The sequence below is a fragment of the Hyperoodon ampullatus genome, assembly GCF_949752795.1.
Source record: "Hyperoodon ampullatus genome assembly, chromosome: 6".
Lineage (NCBI taxonomy): Eukaryota > Metazoa > Chordata > Mammalia > Artiodactyla > Ziphiidae > Hyperoodon > Hyperoodon ampullatus.
The window spans coordinates 119,952,083-119,960,184 of record NC_136919.1 but is presented as its reverse complement, the minus strand read 5'-3'; positions in this window follow the sequence as shown (position 1 = coordinate 119,960,184).

Sequence of the window (8,102 nt, the reverse complement as noted above, 5' to 3'; positions counted from 1 at the left end):
TTAAGTGTACAACAGAGGATTTCTAGAACTTATTCATCCTGCACACCTGGTACTTTATGCCCATTGATCAGCAACTTCTCCTCCTCCTCTACCCCCGTCAGCCCCTAACAACCACTGTCCTATGCTCTGATTCTGTGATTTGACTATTTCAGATATCTCATATAAATAGAATCATGCAGTATTTGTGCTCTATGACTGGCTTATTTGGCTTAGCATAACGTCTTCAAGAGTCATCCCATGTACTCTCTTTTTATTTTTACAATTTAATTCTTTTATTGGGGTAAAATATACATAACATACAATTTACTTTTTTTTAACCTTTTTTTTCTTTAGAAGATGTTGGGGGTAGGAGTTTATTCATTAATTAATTTATTTTTGCTGTGTTGGGTCTTCGTTTCTGTGCGAGGGCTTTCTCTAGTTGGGGCGAGCAGGGGCCACTCTTCTTCGCGGTGCGCGGGCCTCTCACTATCGCAGCCTCTCTTGTTGCGGAGCACAGGCTCCAGACACGCAGGCTCAGTCCTTGTGGCTCACGGGCCTAGTTGCTCCGTGGCATGTGGGATCGTCCCAGACCAGGGCTCGAACCCGTGTCCCCTGCATTAGCAGGCAGATTCTCAACCACTGCGCCACCAGGGAAGCCCCTTTTTAAACCATTTTTAAGTGTAAGTTCAGTGACATTAAGGACGTTGACATTTCTGTGCAACCATCACCCCCATCCATCTCCCCAAACTGAAACTCTGTCACCATTAAACACTACCTTTCCCTTTCCCCTCTTCCAGCCCCTGACGATCCCATTCTGCTTCCCGTCTCTATGAATCTGAGTCCTCTAAGACCTCATGTAAGTGGAACATACAGTGTTTGCCCTTGTGTGACCAGCTTCTTTCACTTAACATAATGTCCTCAAGGTTCACAGGCCACGTATTCTTGAGAGATTTTATACAGTGCATGACATTGATGTCTGTCCATAGAAGCGACGTATTTCTTCCAGATTTAGGTAATGGAAGTGTTCACTATTCTCTGTCTCAGCTTGGGGTAGGCTGTTGTCTTTCCCCAGAAATGGATGATTGAGAAGTTATGGTGCTTGATAGGTTTTCGGGGGTCTCTGGGGCTGATGCATGTTGGGGTGTGTTGCCAGAGGGAGTCTTCATGCAGTGGTCCAAGGGGGTGAGTCTCCAAGTCCAGGCCTGCCCAGCAGGAGCTGTCACAGCCTGCAATGCTGGGGTAGGGCCTACAGGATGGCCGCCATGCCTGGACTCTCAGGTGATGCCCCTTACTTGAGGTCTGTCCTAAGTCTGGGGTCCCAGAGCTTGATGTCCCAGACCTAGAGCCCTTTCTCATTTCTTTTCCCATCCCTTTCAATGTTCTCCTTGTGGTCTGTAAGTCACAATTCTCTTTGTTGCATCAGAAACTCAAACTGGCTTAGACCAAGTGAGAATCTATTGCTTCACAGAACCAAAACGTCTCAGTGTGTGCTTCAGGCGAGGCTTGATCCAGGTGCTCAAATTTGTGTTCATTCCCAGGATCGCCCCTGAGCTTTTCCTTTACGAGCCCCTTTCCTGAAATGCACTTCTAACTCCCGATCACCTAGTTAACTCTTACTGATTCTGAAAAGCTCCCCGTGTGTGTCAGCACTTCTAGAAAGCCTTCTGGACCCTCTTCTCCCCCGGGCTGATTCAGTGTCTCTCCAGCTGCCCAAACCAGCAACCTGCGAGTCATCTTACCGGCTCCGCCCCTACTCCTCCTTCCCAGTCACTCCAAGTTCTGCCGACTTTACCTCCTAAATATTTTTGGGTCCCTTCTCTTCTCTCCACCCCCATCACTATGACCCAAGGATAGTCCTCCATCATTTCTTGCCTAGGTACTATCATACCCAGACCCCAAACAACTATTCTCCACACTGTCACCAGAGTAAACAAAAACAGGGTTTCCCTGGTGGCGCAGTGGTTGAGAGTCCGCCTGCCGGTGCAGGGGACGCGGGTTTGTGCCCCAGTCCGGGAGGATCCCACATGCCACGGAGCGGCTGGACCCGTGAGCCATGGCCGCTGAGCCTGTGCGTCCAGACCCTGTGCTCTGCAACGTGAGAGGCCACAGCAGTGAGAGGCCCGCGTACAGCAAAAAAAAACAAAACCAAAACAAACAAAAATCTGCTTATGGACTGGAAATTGGCAAGGGGGAGCGTGCTAGGGTGATCATAATGTTCTCATCTTGTTTGGGGCGTTGGTTATTCTGGTATAACCGGCTTGCTTAAGATCTCTGAATTTTATTTTATATAGGTTATATTGTTCCCTCTCTCTGCACACACAGATACATAGATACTTAAAAATGGACTGTGTCAGTTTCTTGCTTCAAAACCCTCAACGGTTGTTTGTAGAGTAGCCCCCGAAGACTTCATGGGGCTTACAAGGCCCTCTGTGATCGCGGTCTTTCTTTCTTCTCCAGCCCTTTCTTCTCCTCCTTCCAGAACTTTGCATATGCTGCTTCTCTTCCTGGAAGCTCCTCTACTGTGTCTCTGCCTACATCCTTCTGGTGCCTCGGGTATCAGCTTAATCGTCTCTTTCCCAGGGAAACCTTTCCCGGGTCCCTGTGACAAGTCTGGTAGCCCTGAACGCGTTACCGGCAACACTTTGCACGTTATAAGTGTTCACTTAACCATTTTGATGATTTGTTTTGGTGCCTGTTTCCTCTAGGTTGTAAGACATGAGGGCATTTCCTCTTACTGATGACTTTTGCTCACCACTCTATGCGCCACAGCCTGTTGAATGGCTGTGACTGTCTTTGTCATGACCCTATGATGTGGCCTTTCACCTTTCTACTGAACAGTTGCCTCCCCGTCCAGCCTGCTTATCACCTGAAGGTGTGGGCAATGTCTTCTTCACCCCTGGGGCCCCGGGGGTTGGTGTATGGCCTGGATGGTGGCCAGCGCTCAGTAGATATTTGCCAGTTGAATGATTGGAAGTATCACGAAGTGATACTGACGGAATGAAAACAGGCTATGAACAGAACTTTCCTAGGCACTATAAACGGCACCTAGTCTGGCTTTGAACGTAATGACCTTTCCTATTTACCATTTATGGAATGAATATGTGTATCTCAGCTTACCTATCTTAAAGGCCTGTTTAGTTACAGAAACAAAACAAAACAAAAACCTCATAGAGTTACCGAACAATGCTAAAGAGTGTTTTTAATTAGCAAATAATGGGAGTTATATTCCAGGAGCTTTAAATGCATTATCTCTTTTAATCCTTGCAAGAATTCCATGAGATCAATATAATGATAATCATTCCCAGTGGACCTAGGAGGAGACTGAGGCCTAGAGTGATTATGTATCTTGCACAAGATCACAAAACTAGTACTGAAACCCCGGTCTTAAAAATTGGCCATACTAATTGCTACTGCAGAATTCAAGAGTTTTCTAGATAAGTCCAGGACATTCAGGCTTCAGAGACTCTAGTTAACACCCAAGTAGAGCTGACTTAACTGCTTGCTTCAGGCTACAATATACACGATAACCTAGAGATTTTGTGATTCCTTGAATGATTCAGGGCACATTTGGCCATTATTTTTTCTTTTTATCCTTTATTATCATCATCATCATCGACATTGGTTGTTTTTTTTTTTGGTTGCACCGCATGGCATGTGGGATCTTAGTTCCCCAACCAGGGATCGAACCCATCCCCCCTGCATTGGAAGCACAGAGTCTTAACCACTGGACCACCAGGGAAGTCCCCTTGCTCATCATTTTGCTGAAAGTTTGTACCTTTTACCAACCTCTCCCTATTTCTCCCATTCCCCAGCCCCTGGCAACCACTTTTCTACTCTCTCTTTCTATGAGTTTGATTTTCTTTTTAGATTCCACATATAAGTAAATACTATGCAGTATTTGTCTTTCTCTGGCTGCCTTGTCTCACTCAGCACAACGTCCTCAAGGTCTATCCATGTTGTCAGATGGCAGGATTTTCTTCTTCCTAATGGCTGAATAATATTCTATTGTATCAATAGATACATACCACTCATGGACACTTAGTTTGTTTCCATATCTTGGCTGTTGTGAGTAATGCTGCAATGAACATAGTGGTGCAGATATCTCTTCAAGACCCTGTTTTCATTTCCTCTGGATACAGACCCAGAAGTGAGATTGCTGGATCATACGGTAGTTTCATTTTTAATTTTTGGAGGAATCTCCATACTCCATGATGTTGATTCTCATCATCAACATTATTTTTTATCATCTTCATCATCAGAATTGAACCCCTATTAAGACATGAGTTTGGAAGCTAGAAATATATGAAGGTACATGGTAAGGTCACATTATCTAAAAATACTCCATCTGGAAGGGAACACAGAGGTATTTTTGTCCAAACCCTAAACTTTCCAGATAATGGAATGAGACCTTGAGCAAAGGGGCATCACTCGTTAGATATCAGAGTCTGGACTGGAACTCAAGCCTCTGACCACATATTAGTGCCGTTTCATCTACATCATGTTACTTGCCTATGATGGTGAGTTTTATGTGTTGACTTGGCTGAGCTGCAGTACCCAGTTCTTTAATCAAACATTAATCTAAGTGTTGTTGAAGGTCTTAAGAGAAAAACCAAAGCTTGCTGAAAATGAAGAAATTGTGCCTCAAGACCGCATCATCCACTCCTGCCTGAGTTTCTAGGCTGCCAGACTGTCCTACAGATTTTGGACTTACTAGCCCTGGTAATCTCATAAGCCGATTCCTAAAAACAAATCTCTTCATATCTACTTCTCTATCTATCTATCTATCTACTTACTTATCTATTTAGCTATTATCTGTCAAACATCTATCAATTTATCTATCAATCATCTATCAATCTATTATCTATCCACCTACCTATCATCTATCATTCTATCTATCTATCTATCATCTATCTATCTATTGCTTTATCTATCTATCTCTCATCTATCATCTATCTATCTTCTTGGTTCTGTTTCTCTGGACACCCCTGACTGATAACACTGCCCTACAGGGACCTACATGGCACATATAGCTTTTTGTTCACATATATACAGTATATATAAATTTAGAGTAAATACACAAAATTACAAAACTATCTAAAAAACCCACTTTATACCTACTAAGAATGCCCAAGGAAAAGGTGAAAGCAGTCTAATAGAAGAGTTGACAGATTGGCTGGGAGATGCTGCCTTTGTGGTATTGAGAGAACTTGAGTTTCTTCAGTAGAGTTTCCGAGATGCTGATCATTGTCCAATATTTATTCTCCCCCTTTGCCTTGTTATCAGAACCCTTGTGTTTCAGGGGAAGGGACAACAATGCATTCAGCTGAAAGCTACATTTCTCAGCTTCTGATTCAGCTAGGACTGGACATATGATGAAGTTTTTCCCAATAAGATATAAGCAGAAGTTTCTAGATGGAACATCAGGGAAGGGTTTTAGGAGGAGCATACCCAGCTGGAACACACATTTTCTGCCTTTTTTTCTCCTTCTTTCTTTCTACTTGGAAGTCATGGCTGAGACCTCAGAAGCATCTTGGACCATGAATAAAAGGCCAGTTGAATCAGAGAGGTCTTGACCTTGACACACCGAACCGACATCATCGGTTACCTACTTCTGGACTATTCATTAGATAACAAAATTAAGCCCTTTATGTTTAAGCCACCATAACTGGGTCTCTGGTACTCACAGCTCTCACAATTCCTAACTGCAGACTATGGTACCAGGAGTGGAGTACTATAAGTAACAGAACCTAATATTTGAACAAGACTGAATGAATAAAGTAGGTGGGGAGATATTAACATATCAGACCTTACAGACTAAAAGCTGGGGATCTTGTGATGCATTTGAAAACATTTGTTAACACTGTCTCCTGTTACCTTGGAATGTGTACCACCTGCCAACCAAGCTGTAGCATCAGGGAATTTGGGAAGAAGATTTCAGATGCTGGCAGCAAAGTTCAGGGAGAGAGGTGAATTCAGATTAGAGTGAGACAGTCTGCAAGCAGACATGGATGGAAATACTGCTTTCTTAAGAAATATACCTTCTGCCTGTGATCTATAATCTGTGTTAGCTGTGAGCACTGCACATTTTTTTTTTTTTGCTGTATGCGGGCCTCTCACTGTTGTGGACTCTCCCGTCACGGAACACAGGCTCCGGACGCGCAGGCTCAGCGGCCATGGCTCATGGGCCCAGCCGCTCCGCTGCAAGTGGGATCATCCTGGACCGGGGCACAAACCCGCGTCCCCTGCATCAGCAGGCGGACTCTCAACCACTGCACCACCAGGGAAGCCCTCACTGCACATTTTTGTTCATGTATTTATTTAAGATAATTTTGTTTAAATTGTGGCAAAATATATACAGCATAAATCTGACCATTTTAACCATGTTTAAGTGTACAGTTCAGTGGCATGAACTATGTTCACATTTCTCTACAACCATCACCACCATCCATCTCCAGAACTTTTCATTTTCCCCAAATGAAACTATGTACCCATTAAACAATAACTCCCCATTCTCACCCCTCCTCTCCCCAGCCCCGGGAAACCCCCATTTGACTTTCTGTCTCTATGATTTTGACTAGTCTAGGGACCTCATAAATCATTGGAACCCTATAGTATCTGTCCTTTTGTGACTAGCTTATTTCATTTAGCAGAATGTCCTCACAGTTCAGTCATGTTGTGGCCTGTGTCAGAATTTCCTTCCTTTTTAAGACAGAATAATATTCCAGTGTATGGATAGACCATATTTGGCATTCACCTATCAATGGACACAGCTTGCTTCCACCTTTTAGCTTTTGAGACTAATGCTGCTATGAACGTGAGTGTACAAATGAGAGTGCTGCAATTTAGAGTCTTGCAGGATCAAAAAAAGAAATACCCAACTGCTTCTATACTTCAAAGCGAACAATTTATAAGTGGGGAATACAAACTGGCAGCCACAGTGGGATAAGACTACTATCCTGTCTGGCAAAGGCAGTGATCTCGTAGTAAAGAGAGGATTAAACCTTCCAGCTGGAGTTTATTGTTAGAAATTACCTCAAGTCAGCAGCCATATATTAAGGGCTAAGGCATTACACAGCGGCCAATTATAAAAAGGGCAAGCAGGGCTTCCCTGGTGGCTCAGTGGTTGAGAGTCCGCCTGCTGATGCAGGGGACGTGGGTTCGTGCCCTGGTCCGGGAAGATCCCATATGCCGCAGAGCGGCTGAACCTGTGCGTCCGGAGCCTGTGCTCTGCAACGGGAGAAGCCACAACAGTGAGAGACCTGCGTACCGCAAAAAAAAAAAAAAAAAAAAGGCATGCAGCTTTAGCCCTAAAAATTACGTTTTGATAGGATTTTTGGTTCCATGTGGTTACTTGCACATGGAATGGACTGGAAGCAATTAAAACCAAAGTCAACTAAGTTTTGAGAGAGGCATTTGCCATCGGAAGCCCAACCTGACCTGCAACATCCTATGATTCTTAAATATGATTCTTAAATCCTTAAAACTATTCCTGAGCATCCAAACCCAAACAAGAGGCGGGATTTAAGGGCTGTGAATTTCTATGGAAAGTTATCCTCACAAACACTGTTCTGAGATGCAGCTGGGGGGGAAAATGGATGAGGAAGAGCCTTCCAGAGGGGAGAACAATGGGGAAAATGTTTCAGGGAGATTCTTCCAGAGGGAGAGGGTGAAGCAACTGGCCAGGCTGGTTCACCAAGGACAAAAGACCATGGCCAAGGCCAAGGGACCTCACTGGCTCTGTTCCAGAGTTTCCCATAATTGCCGTGGACCAATGACTGCTGTGGGCTTCCCATTATTCTCTGTACTTTTTTTTTTTTTTTTTTTTTTTTTTGCGGTACATGGGCCTCTCACTGTTGTGGCCTCTCCCATGGCGGAGCACAGGCTCCGGACACGCAGGCTCAGCGGCCATGGCCCACGGGCCCAGCCGCTCCGCGGCATGTGGGATCCTCCCAGACCGGGGCACGAACCCGTGTCCCCTGCATTGGCAGGCGGACTCTCAACCACTGCGCCACCAGGGAAGCCCCTCTCTGTACTTGATGGGAGTTTTACGACAGTTACCTTCTGTGCTAGGGCAGACTCTGACTTTTAGTTCTTAGAACTTTGGGCCACAGGGACCACATCTA